The 13,569-nt window shown below is 42.5% G+C and overlaps 1 long non-coding RNA gene across 1 annotated transcript; it reads left to right on the forward strand.

The window, feature by feature from the left end:
* The first annotated feature begins 1,399 nt into the window (after positions 1-1,399).
* Positions 1,400-10,149, forward strand: LOC138292788 (uncharacterized). Its single transcript, XR_011202801.1, has 4 exons — positions 1,400-2,123; positions 2,247-2,345; positions 2,470-2,750; positions 2,995-10,149. It is a non-coding gene; the product is annotated as an uncharacterized lncRNA (long non-coding RNA).
* Positions 10,150-13,569: the final 3,420 nt, after the last annotated feature.

The raw sequence follows: 13,569 nt of genomic DNA on the forward strand, positions 1-13,569 counted from the left end.
CGCTAATAAAACAAACTCTATACTTAATATAAGTAGCTATGGATTTTAAAAAAAATTTATAAGGCATTTTTGGTATCTGTTAAAAACTTTAGACCAGGAATAACTGTAAAATAAGCATGCATAAAGGGCTTATTGTAATACTATGTCATAGAGGCCTAACAGTATTAAGAGGGTAAAAAATGACAAGATAAAACAAGGCCTTTTATACACATACTTTAAGTCTTGGTGGTCTTCAGGATATGTCAGAGATGGCTGGGGCTCCCCAAAGTCAGGCATCTGCTGCATTACAAAGGACCAGTTGTGGTGGCTGCACTGGCTGAGGCTTTGTGCTGAACAAATCCTTGGAGATTTAAAAAAAATAAAAATATATATTGCCCTTTTGAGGGATTCCTCCACCCCATGAGGGGTCCTAAAAAATACTCAGGGGACTGGTGAGGGCGGTGGAGGCAAGTCCCAGGGGTCTCCATTCAGTGGAGATGGTGAGGGCTTTGAAGGTCCCTGGGGTCTCCATTCATGGGGAGATAGTGAGGGCTGTGAAAGCTGGTCCCCAGAGGTCTCAGCCGACCACTAGATTTTTTCTTTTTGATTTTTTTTTTTAAATGCCTACATGGGTGCTGTGGTGCCGTGGGGGCCGCGGAGGGGGACGTTTTTAATGCCCCCGTCGTGACCCACATGGATGCGGTGGTGCAGGTGGGTCGGGAGGGGGCCGTTTTTAATGCCCCTGCCGCCTGCCATACCTGTTCGGTGGTGGGGGCGGTGGCGGCTGATCCCCAGGCCAGCCGCCACCAAAAATGTTGTGACCAGCTTGGGCTGCTAGCCTTCGCCGCCAGCAGCCCCTTGAAGGAGGTCTTTTTAGGGCTGCTGGCGGCGTGCTGCAGCACCCATGGAATGCGGTTGTTGTGAGAAGGGACGAGGCTCGGAATGGTTTGAAGCCTGTCTGAGCCTCGCCCAGTGACCTGGTAGCCATAATGGGGGCGGAAGCTCTGTTTAAGCGCTTCTGCCCCCATCATGGCTACCAGGTCATGGGGCGAGGCTCAGACAGGCTTCAAACCATTCCATGCCCCAGCTCCATGACTTGGTAGCCATGATGGGGGCGGAAGTGCTTAAACATTGCTTCCGACCCTCTCAGCACGGCCAAGATGGGGGCGGAAGCGCTTAAACAGTGCTTCCTCCCCCATCATGGCTGTGCTGTACACTTTTCCCAGTGCTAGAGTTTATTAAGACCCGGCCTGTGTAATTAAAGTTGGGGCTTAATAGACCCTTGCACTGGGAAAAGTGTACAGCGCTATTGTGTTTGCTGTACACTTTTCCCAGTGCAAGAGTTTATTAAGCCCCGGCCTGTGTAATTATAGTTGGGGCTTAAAAGACCTTTACACTGGGAAAAGTGTACAGCGCAACTGTGTTTGCTGTACACTTTTCCTAGTGCAAGGGTCTATTAAGCCCCGAGTTTAATTATAATGGTGGGGCCTTAATAGACCCTTGCACCGGGGAAGGGTGTACAGCACGACTGTGCTGTACATTCTCTTCCCCGTGGAAGGGTCTATTAAGCCCCTGCGCGCCATATGCACGCTGCGCCTCCCAGGCTTTAATTGTACTGGCCGGGAGGTCCAGTGCGCCATATACATGCCGAGCCCCCAGGCCTTAATTACGCTCACCTGGGGGGCCCGGTGCGCCATACGCACGCCGTGCCTCCGGCTTAATTACAGTTTTTTCTTTTCATTGTCTGGACTTAAAAAATGTGCAGCTACATTTCTTATGAGGAGAAATGTAGCTGCATGATCAGAGCTGGCGTCGTGACTCCATTTTGTTCCCCAAGGTTTCTGATCATGCAGCTACATTTCTCATGAGGAGAGGCTGTAGCTGCATGATCAGAGCTGATGCCTGGGGCCCCTTGGGGAACAAAATGGAGGCACGGTGCCGGCCCAATCACCCCCTGATTTTGATTTAAAAAAATCTCTGATTCTGGACACATCACTTAAGCTCAGTCTGTAACGCAAGGGCTTTCTTGGAAAAATATATATTTTTATTAAGTTATTTATTTATTATTTTGTATTTGTATTTTTGTACGCAGGATCTCCGGGAGCTAACACTGTCTGATGAGGAAACTGCTGCATTTGAACAAGGTACATGTATAAGAGCTTCCGCTTTAGAAACACATAGTAAAAAAAAAAAAGTTAGGTGTCAAAGTATATGCATGTATTTTCTTTACATTTCTTAATGGTGTTTGTATATATGGGTTTTTACAGACTATGACACGGAGATGCAATTAGCCGTCGACTCAATACACCAACAACTGGATACTGAGGAGGCAGGGAAGCGGCACTCTTATAATACACCTATTACAGGTAAGTGTGTGTGTGCGTGCGTGTGTGTGTGTGTGTGTGTGTGTGTTGGGAGAGGGGTAGTAAGCCTGATTATATTGTAAGATAGGAGATATATATATATATATATTTCTTTTTTTTTTGGTAGTTCCTATCGATGTGTACGAGGGTACTATAGAAAACAATGTTAAAAGGAGAGCCCTGAAAAGGACAGCACCAGCGCTTAAAAGAGGGTTGCCTCCTGAAAAATGCGCTCGACAAATGACAACCGTGCTTAAAAATGGCCCGTCCACCGAGAGAGGGCCTCTACAACAAATGTCAACACTTTAAAAATGGACCCCCCCACCAAGAAAAGGGCTCTACAAGCACCGCCAGCTCCTAAAAGTGGACCGCCTACTAAGAAAGGGGCTCGACAAAGCCTACAGTCAAGTAAGCTTTTAACAGATGTGACTAACTATTTTTTTATTTATAAAAAAAAAAAAAAGATAATAGTTACCTTACCCTCACCGGGGTCTAGTAGGCGTTCCCGAAGGTGTATTGAGATGTAGTGTAAAAGTAGAAATGCAGAGTATACACCTTCGCTGTTTGTAAGAAACCTAACTATGGATTATTGTTACTAGTTTATGCTTTTCTAGTTTTTAATGTATATATATATATTTTTTTACATTTGTAGAAAAAGAAGCGTTGCGCGAGGGAAGGCGAATGTCAATACATCTAAAGGACATCACCAAGGCGGCGCAAAATGAACCAAAGTCCGCAACTGTTGAGAGTGGGGGCGCCGGCGAGACAACATTCACGAAGGTGTTAAAGACACGGGGTTCGTACATTTAACCGCACATCCACAGTAGCAGATTTTTTTGTAAACCTGTTGAAGAGACTGTTGGAGATTGTAAAGCACCTAAAGTAACTCCTACATATGTGAAAAAGTTAAAGATGGATCTAGTAGCTGCTCCCGATATTCAAAATGGCCCCTTAGATTTATCTCTAAAAAAACTGCTACACAGATGTCGAGACCCCCCTTTTTTTCACAGGTGCTTAAAGGTCTAGCTGCAGGGCAGATCCCTATAAGCACCCCCTTCCAAGACCCCTCCACACAGCTTGTGACACGTAATAAACAGAGGGTTAGAGGTGTGAACGCTAAACGTGGCAAGAAGTCCGTAACAAACGAAGACCGGGGTAATCTACTAGAGGGTGATCAAGGAGATAGGAACCCTCTAACAAATAATGACCCTGGGTTCAGTGGGGAGGTTGTTGAAAGCAATGAGGCCGACCAGGCGTATGCAGACTGTATTCAGCTTCTTCAGGAGATGTGAGGGTTAATGGAGAGTTCTGAAATAACACCAACAGAGGTAGCCGATAGACTTTCTAATATAAACTATGTGGAATACAAAGTCCCGCCCCCCATTCCAATTGCATCTAATGCCATTGAGGCCCTGGATTATTATGATCAACATTGAAATTTTGTTCAGCAAGTGTTACCCTCTACACCCAATGAGGCCTATAACCCAACTAGCCCCTCCTCAAGTGTAATAATATTGTCACCGTCGTCTCCAGCCCTTGAAATTTTTTATTTTGAATTATCATCTGCAGCCGCACCCGATTGTTCCCATTGGGAACCTCTTAACAATAATACTGAAAATCCGAGAACAGCTCTAACATCAGCAATCAGGGGTAATGCACATGTGTGTTAGCTGGGGAACCCATCTTTAGCAGATAGCTGCACAGACACCCATAATCGATCTGTTAACAGTGATCAGTGAGCAATCCTAATGAACCCCAACAGCAATATAAGCCCTACCCTAATAGGCCAACCTAACAGCAGCAGCGATTCTGAAACAGCTCATAAAACGGCTTTACTGACAGACCTCAAAGAAATGTAGCAGGCTATTAAACAAGTAAAAGCCAAGGTGAGCTCTATATTCTTAAAGCGGGGGAAAGCAAAAAACAAGATCAGTCCTTTAAATGACGTTCTGACTGAAATAAATCAGGAGTTGAAAAGGTGTAAAAGCTATGTTGTATCTACCTGTGAATCAACAGTTACCAACCTGGGGCTTATACTGCTGTGACTAGGGCTACAGACCCCCCGAAAAAATGTCAAATTTTTTACATGTGAATAAAGCTACAACTGTGTCAAAAAATAAAAAAAACTATTCATAAGATACTTAATAAAGCTCTGCGATTCCTGCGGATACTTAAGAACACAAATCAGTTAGAACAGCTCAGCAATGGTTTAACACCACCGGAGGTACAGACAATAAGGTGTAAATGGGACCATAAACTCAGCAGATCAAGGTGTTTTAGCTATCCATCAAGCAATACAGACACTTAAAGAGTGCTTGTTACAAGAGGCGGGCCTAATGATTTCTTTCAACTACGGTTCTAAGGACAAGGCCTCAATAGTCCTTTATTCAGAAGAAGAACACCCCGGGATGTTTTTGATGCTGTAGATTTTTTAGAAAACCTCTCTAGTCTTTTACAGAGTAAGAACGAGATAATGGCTTACGGTACCTTTAGAATTATAGCTCTAGTTGTTAGAGGTCATGCCGGGGGTGGTTCCAGACCTTTAAAGACTATTCTGTTCAGTAAAATCATAGGGAAGAAACAACATTGGCTGCTTGATTTTAACAACCCTACATCTAGTACATGCCTGGCCGCAAGTATAGCAGGGCTATTGACGGACCGTGACACTACAGATGCTGTCATTTTGTCTAGAACTAATGAAGCCCATACAGCTCTTAAAATTCCTACAGATCACCTGGTTGGTTTTGAGGACTTGGGGCTTTTTGAGAACTATTTTCACGTTACGGTGAAAATTCTGTACAACAATGGCTCTTGGCAGTACTTCACAACGGGGGCCTCTGAAAAACAAGACCGTTTATGTTCTCCACCATGAAAAGCATTTCTATGGTATCCTGAACTTAAAAGGGTTTTTAGGAGCTAGGTATGTGTGTCCATACTGTGATCATATTTACCGCAATCAAACAACTCACGACTGTGAAATGCATTGTAAAATATGACAGACGGCTGGATGTAAAGTTGTTGCAGAGCAAGAGGTTCGCTGTGGCACCTGTAATCTATTCTGCCGTTCACAAAAATGCCTGAGTATACATAACAGGGTTGTTCGGTGCATCTTTCAAACAGACTGCGGACGGTGTGGGCATTACGTCGCAGAGGATCACAAATGCCCGGGTATGAAATGCCCCCGCTGTAAGGCGTCTTTTCAGGAAGGTACAGAACACATGTGTTACGTGCGTAAATAACGTCAGTCTCCTAAAACAGAAGATTATATCATATTTAATATAGAGTGCACCCAAGAAACATCTGTACACGAGCCCAATTATATGTATGCTCATCATCTAACCTCGGATGAGAACTGGGAGTTTGAAGGCCGGTCATGTGTGAATGATTTCCTAACCACCTTCATGCAACCCAAATATAGAGGTATACTATGATGGCTCATAACTCAAAGGGGTATGACTCGTTTTTTATTTTACAAAAAATGATTAGTGAAAAGGTGCCTGTGAAACTTATCACCCAGGGCTCAAAGCTGATGTTGGTAACGGCTCTACCCTTACAAATTTGTTTTATAGACACCTTACATTTTTTACTCATGAAATTAAGTAAGCTACCAAAAGCTTTTGGGTTTCCTGGGTGTAAAGGTTATTTCCCACATTTTTTTAACACCTGGGTTAATCAGAATTATAAGGGCCCCATACCACCGTCGCACAGCTATGGCGTGGAGTATGATGAAAACCATGACAAAAAGTTTAATTTTCAAACCGAGTTAAAAGCCTACTGTCAGGCGGGTGTTATGATATTGCACCAAGCTTGTAATCTTTTCAGAGACACTGTTGTAGACATGACTAAACAAGTGGAAGAGGCCAACCCCAACACACCCCGGGTGACCGAATCTATAGAGTACATTGACCCTTTCTAATACATTACGTTAGCTTCCATGTGTATGTCTTTCTATAAGCACATGTTTTTACAGCGTCAAAGCATAGCTTTAATACCAGCAGACCTCTATAACAGTAAACAAAAATGTTACTCCACGCCCTTGATACAATTGCTCATGTACATTTCTAACAGAAAAAACATTTACATTCAGCACGCCTTACAGGGTGGTGAATACCGTGTGGGTCCTTATTACCTAGACGGATACGCAGTAATCAAAGGTGTGCCAACAGCCTTTGATTACAACGGTTGGTTTTACCACGGGTGCCCCCGGTGCTACAAACCACAAGAGTTTACTAAACTGTTGGGTACCAAGTTTGAGCACCTTCATAGGCGCACGCTGTTAAAAGCTTAATATATTGAAAACAGGGGTTTTTCTCATGAGAACTCTCTGGGAACATGAGTGGATTGACATGCTAACATCAGATGCCAAACTGGGTCCCTTCCTTAAGAGTCATCAGCTACCTGAACCGCTGGAACCCCGCAACGCCTTGTTTGCGGGTCATACAAATGCAATACATCTGTACAGAGCTGTAGGTCCTGGGGAGAAAATACACTACTATGATTTCACAAGCTTGTATCCGTTTGTCAATAAACTGAAGTTATACCCGGAGGGCACCCAACAATTATATACCAGAACTTTAAATCTTTAGACACATACTTTGGGTTAGTTAAATCTGAAATCTATCCACCCCGAGGACTTTACTTCCCAGTGTTACCCTACAGAGTCCATAGTAAGCTCATGTTTCCCCTCTGTCGAACCTGTGCTGAAAGTAAAGAGACCGCCTTATGCCTACATAACGAAACACAAAGGATGCTGCGGGGTACATGGTGCAGTATAGAGGTTCAGGAGGCCCTAAAGAAAGGATACCGGCTCGGTAAATAATTGGAAATTTGGCACTTTGAAAAGACTACAACACAGCTTTTTTTCTGAGTATGTTACTCTATTTCTCAGAGACAAACAGGAGGCATCGGGGTTTCCAGAATGGTGCACTGATGCTGCCTCCAAGCAGCAGTACATTGGTGAATACTATGCTCATGAGGGTATAAACGTGAGACCCGGTTTTATAGAGGTTAACCCCGCCAAACGGCAGTTGGCCAAGTTATGTCTCAACTCCTTATGGAGAAAATTTGCACAACGCACAAACTTGTCAAACACAACCATCGTCTCAGATCCTGACGATTTGTTTAATTACCTTTTTGCACCCTGTTATTACGTATCCAGCTGTGAGTTTATTAATGACGATACAGCAATGCTGTGATGGAAACATGCTAAAGAGTACCCCACAACGTGTAACAATATAAACATCTTTATAGCCTGTTTTACAACCGCACACGCTCGTTTAGAGCTTTACAGGCTGTTAGATAAACTACAGGAGAGGTGCTTGTATCACAACACAGATTCTGTTATTTTTGTAAGCAAAGTAGGGGACGAAGACCTGCCTCTAGGAGATTATTTAGGGGATTTAACTAGCGAACTAGAAAAGGGTGACCACAAAGTAGAGTTTGCTTCAAAAGGCCCTAAGACCTACTGTTACAAGACTTCTAACAATAAAGTCTGTATGAAAGTAAAAGGCATTATATTAAATGTTAAGAATACCCTAAAAATACATTTTGACAGTCTAAAGAATCTAGTGAATGAGTATGCCACAAAGACCGATTGTTCATGTGACAGAACAATCGTTGTAAATCAGCCTTTTATAGTAAGGACCAAAAAAAGATGGGAAATCACAACCCAGCCGTTACATAAAACATTGCGAGTGGTGTTCGATAAAAGGGTCTTAATGTCAGACTATAAAATGATCCCTTATGGATATTAAAGATACATTAGTGTTGGAAACCTCTACCAGCATGGATACTAGATTGAAACATAAATTTTCCTGCGTTATAGCGGGTCCATCAACATTGTGGGAAAAGCTATTTTATAAAAAAACTATTAGAAAATGCTCCGGGCGTTTTGTCTCAAACTCCTAACAATATTGTATGGCTTTATTTCTACTGGGAAGATTTTTATACTGATCTCACCCACCAGTTTCCACACATTAGATTTATAGAAGGAATACCTAGAAGTCTTAACAACGATGATTTGTTACCCAAGGACCTTGTAAATATGGTAATTGTTGATGATCTTATGCGGGAAGGAGGGGACCATCCTGAGATAGAAAAAGCTTTTACTCAGTATTCACGCCATCGTAATCTAAGTATATGTTACATCGTACAAAACCTGTTTTACAAGGGTAAGAGCAGTCACTCTATTGGTCTCAACACCTCCTACCTAGTTTTATTTAAAAAACCCTGGATAAACAGCAAATAGCCATTATAGCTAAAAAATGTATCCCAGGAACACTCAGTTTTTTATGGAAGCCTTTAACGATGCTACCACTAAACCCCACGGCTACTTACTGATAGACTTAAAACCCCGTACTCTAGAAGACTACAGACTACGGGCTAATATTTTCCCACCCGAGCTACCTGTCGCCTACACCCCTAAACCGAGACCCAAAGGTTATAAAAAGAATCGCTAAAACGCATTGGAGCCATTTACCAGCAAAACTTCCTGCCATATGTTATTAAACATGTCTGCCCGTTTACGCTGTAATATGGCTCTCCTAAAAATTTTGGTTACAGCTAGTTTGCCACAAAGAAAAGCCATACTATGCGCTGCTTCGGACGACTTAGTAGGTGCCATTTCAGAAATTGCTCTAAGTACCCTAAAAGGTAATGTTCCTATATCAACGAGCCAGTACAGGGTGCTGAAGAAGAAGCGTCAACTCATCAAGAAGCTTAGTAGTAAAAGGGTTTCCCTTACTAAAAAGAAACTGGTAAAACAGTTGGGGGTCTTAATAGGTTCACTACTGGGTATAGCTATACCTCTAATTACAAGCCTCCTATCGAGGAACTGATAGATTACGCCCAGAAAATGTATCTAGTACCACAACAGCAGCTTGAACAGCTGACACCTACTACAAGTGATGCATGGGACATAAGGAGAGCTGAAACGCTCCGCCTGGATGCTGAGATTAAAGATATTTTGACCCGCACAGACTTAAAGCTGGTAGCTAAAGCGGGGCTTTACTCCCGCGCTCTTCAATATTTCTTGCAATATTACAAGCAGATGCAGGCTGAAAAAAACAAACTGACTTTATATACAGCCGATGATGAGCGACCTCCGATAACCACTGCAACACCTCAAGGACCCCCAGCGCTAGCTCAGCAACTGGCACCCTCTGACGCTTTTGTTGAAAGCTTGTTACATAACATAAGTCAGCGGTATAGAGGGGCAGCACAGATGCTGTTAAGTAAAATGGCTTATTCTAAAGAACTAACATCGTGGAATGACCGTGGTGAGTTCATTTACAAAGGGCAGCCAGTTGTTGGGTCACACATGTACGATTTTATCAAAAGTTTTACGCATCCCAAAACACCTTCACGACAGACAGCCCCAAGAAGGTGGGAGCAGTTTCTAGGTGCAGCGGCTGAACTCAACATTCCATAGTCGCTTGTAGGTAGCACAGGCCACCATTACCAGCTTGAGCTTCTGAAACACCCTAGGGACGCCGGTGCTACATCCATGCCGCTATCATCGGTCTTTCACACCCCTTCAAAATTACCTGCATCGCTTTTCTTTCCACAGTTAACCCCCGCAACTAACCCTGAAGATGTGCCTCTTAAGGTTAAAACGTCTCTATTTAAAATGAAAGGGTGGCTACCATATTAAAAATGTTGCTTGTGTAATGTTACTGAGTGATTGTATATTCTGTATATAAAAAAAGGGTGTGCAGAGCTGTGTTTACCCTTGCAGTCTTTACTATGTGCTGCTTTATTATCTCTATAATAGCTTTTATGTGTGTGTGATTCTTTGAATATTTCAAAATGCTTGTAATAAACACTTATAACTTATCAAGACTCTGCTGGCTTTTTTTTCTTATCACAGAATAACAATCGCGGAGTCCATGTGAGTGCTTGAATATAGGCTTTTGATTATTTATTTATTTTATTTTATTAGGAACACAAGCATTACACAACAAAGCATTACAAAACTTTACATTTTTGACAAAAATCGTATTCGGTTGTAACAATGCTGAGAATAGGCTTCAAGCCTTCTTTCGTATAGCGGGTAAAAAGCCTATCATTGTTTACTTTATCACTAGAATCTAAATTTAAAAAATGTCTAAAAGTTAGACCTTCTGACATTTTACAGATAAAATATATAAAATGTTCCCCACACATAATAGATAGAGAATCTTGTACCGCCAACTTATTATATTCCACCCTAGAAGCCACTTTTTTTAAATACTTGAATATCGGCTTTGTATAGATGCTGTGCTCAGGAAACCCCGCAAGGCTGTCAAACACCGTTACCCTGTCATTGTCCAAAAACATAGCAGCCCAGTGTGTTCCTGCTTTATGATGTGGATCGGTGTTAAAGACCAAAGACTGAGGCCTTTCATGACTTATTTCAGTTGGCAGACCGTCGCTTGGAAAAACACCTAAAAAGTATTTCTTAGCGTATTTATGCCTGTTTAAGAAGTCTCATATTTGAATAGTGTCCATATTTTTTAAGATAATCAAACAGAATCTGTTGCTCATGATTAACTTGTATAACACTATCAAATACCGCAAATACCACCATGTTCACATTCACAGTCAGAGCTGCGCTAAAGCAGATTTCAGCTTTTAGATTTCCATTTTTGACCAGGCTATAGTGGTCACCATCTTCCATGTCAGGGGTTAGATAAAAGGCAAATAGCGTGTAGCCTGCGCCATATCCTTCACGTAATACGATGACCCCTGAATCACGCAGGTGTTTCCCAGTTATCGATACTAAACCGAGATATTCTCTGATGAAATTTGCAGATCCAAAGTTGGGTGTGTATGGTTTTGCAGGTATGACAGCTCCCTTGTGGACTAGAGCAGCATAGTTGATACCGTAGTGCTTAAAATTAAAAGGGTTTGAAGTGTGTAACCCGCTGAAAGTTGTGTGGTCAACAAACCATATAAAAACAAGTTTTGGTAGCTGCCCCAGAAATACATTTGCTGTTGTGTTAAACGGGTGCCGACTGGTATGCTGTAGACTTTCATAGAGACTCTTTCAATGGCATATTTAACATTCGACAGTTGTAAAGCTTCAACATGAGCCAAACTGACAGTTGGTGACACATTCACTCTCTTTACAAACAGGCTAACAGACTGTCTGAGCGGTTTATACTGTTCAGCACCCTCAGAAATGAGACAGAAGGCATCTTTGTTGCGGTTGAGTTTGATCTTCAAGTCAATGCCGTTAATGATTAGTTTATCTTGGAAGAAAAGGTCTGAATGTATTCACCCCAGGAGGTCAAACTCTACTACCGCTGGCGAAGCTTGCTCTTTTTACAAAGCCTGTATTAAGCCCATCTAGAGCAGTGTCTTCGAACTGAGCATAAGTATGCCCACCTGAAAGCTGTGTGTCCAAGGCATCGCTTCTGTAGTTCAGAATACTTTCCATATACGCCCTGTAGGCGTACATGTTGTCATTTTGCGTGATGAGTCTGTCACCAAGGGTAATGTCCCCCTGATTAAACATTGTCGCGATGGGGTAAGCAATCGTTGCCACTATCAGTCGCAGCAATCCTGGATCCCTCCGCTTTTACAATTTTACAAACCAGATGTAGTAGAGTATTGTTGAGATCTAGATACATATCCGTGGACCCCGACACGTAAAACTCTATTGGGGCCAGAGGTGTCAAGGCTGCTAATGGCGATACTGCCATGAAAAAACTGTTTTCGATACTAGTCAGTGTAGGCTTTAGAGAAAACAAATCTAACTCTGAATTGGTGCATTCACCTGATGTGCAGTGTACAAAAGCCATGTTTTAGGGTGACAAGCCTTTTAGAAAATGCTAACGTTAGATGGTGTTCTCTTCTTCGTAGCCCTCTTCCGGCTTAAGGATCTTCTTTTGTGAGCTCTTTTTGAAGAACGCTTCCTTTTTTATAGGGAGCAGGGCGCCCTTAGCGTCGCAAAGACCTCCTCTTCCTTTTAATACTAAGACATGGCTTGTACATTAGTCCTAACCCTTCTTGGGGCTGCTTGTTCATGCGTTCAATGACTGCCGACTTCACAGAACCCACCACATCTTGGGCAATGTTCTTGGCAGCTGTCTTTACGTGTGGTTTTGCAATTTCATAGCCTTTTCTCAAAAAAGGCATGGCCCTTCTGAACAAACTACGGAGAAAAAAAACCTAAGACCTGCCCCATACATATCAGGAGCTCCTTGAAAGTAAGGGGGCCCTCCATATCCTGACTGATGCCTGTAATACTCTCTATACATAGATGGGTTGCCATAGGATTTCATAGGCACCACAACAACCTCTTAATATTCACTGTCTCGGCGAGGTCTGAAATGAAGCTCAACAATAACTTTCCTGTATTTAAAGAACACAGGTTCAGACTGATCATCAAAGACCATGATGGTTATAATGTCAAAATGGTTTTTAGAAATTGTTACATAGTCAGGCTTAATATATTGAATATTAGCTATTGTGTTGTTTTCACCCCTCACTTGCACCCATCACAGCAAGGGAGCATAACTATCCCCCACTCTCTGCAGTTCAATTATATCTGTATAGACATAGAGTGTGTAGAACCCCCCATCAATATCGGGACACGTCAGATCTAGCTCCTTCTTGTTTCTTATATGTTGTACAGTTCCTAAAACCCTGTTCAACTTCCCCATAGTGATAAACTGTGCATCCTGGCTGGGCGCTTTAGTAAAAACCTTCCTTTTAACACTGTCTAGCACCAGTTGAACGTCCGAATACCCATCAATGCCTGTTAATGGCATCCACCACCGCATTAACAGAAAGGTAATATCCGGGGGGAAAACCTGCGATACATAAAGGTTCAGTTTGAGACTTCTTTATACTGAATTTAACTTCAGACCTCTTAAACGTATTCCATGTCCGGGGGTATTGGATTTCTGTTAAGGTGACTTCCCAAACCCATTTCAGATCCACAGGTTTAGCCAATTTGACAGTATAATTTGATATTTTATTATCAGGGAACATACCCATTGAGGCATTAGAGGGTAATGTAATATAAAAGGATGATGTCTCCATATTGTTGTCTTCTTTTTTAGAGCTATCGGTCTTCACACGCCATGCAGGGCTCTGGCCAGCACCCAACTGTTAAATTTCTCAGGCCATCCCCGCCTCTTAACAAAGGCCTGTCTTTTTGCCCCCTCCCTTTCCACTCTAGAATCTTTTCAACCCTGTAAACCCTATTTACATCGTCTGGGACCTTTTGCAACTCTTGACT

The sequence above is a fragment of the Pleurodeles waltl genome, chromosome 4_2, assembly GCF_031143425.1.
Source record: "Pleurodeles waltl isolate 20211129_DDA chromosome 4_2, aPleWal1.hap1.20221129, whole genome shotgun sequence".
Lineage (NCBI taxonomy): Eukaryota > Metazoa > Chordata > Amphibia > Caudata > Salamandridae > Pleurodeles > Pleurodeles waltl.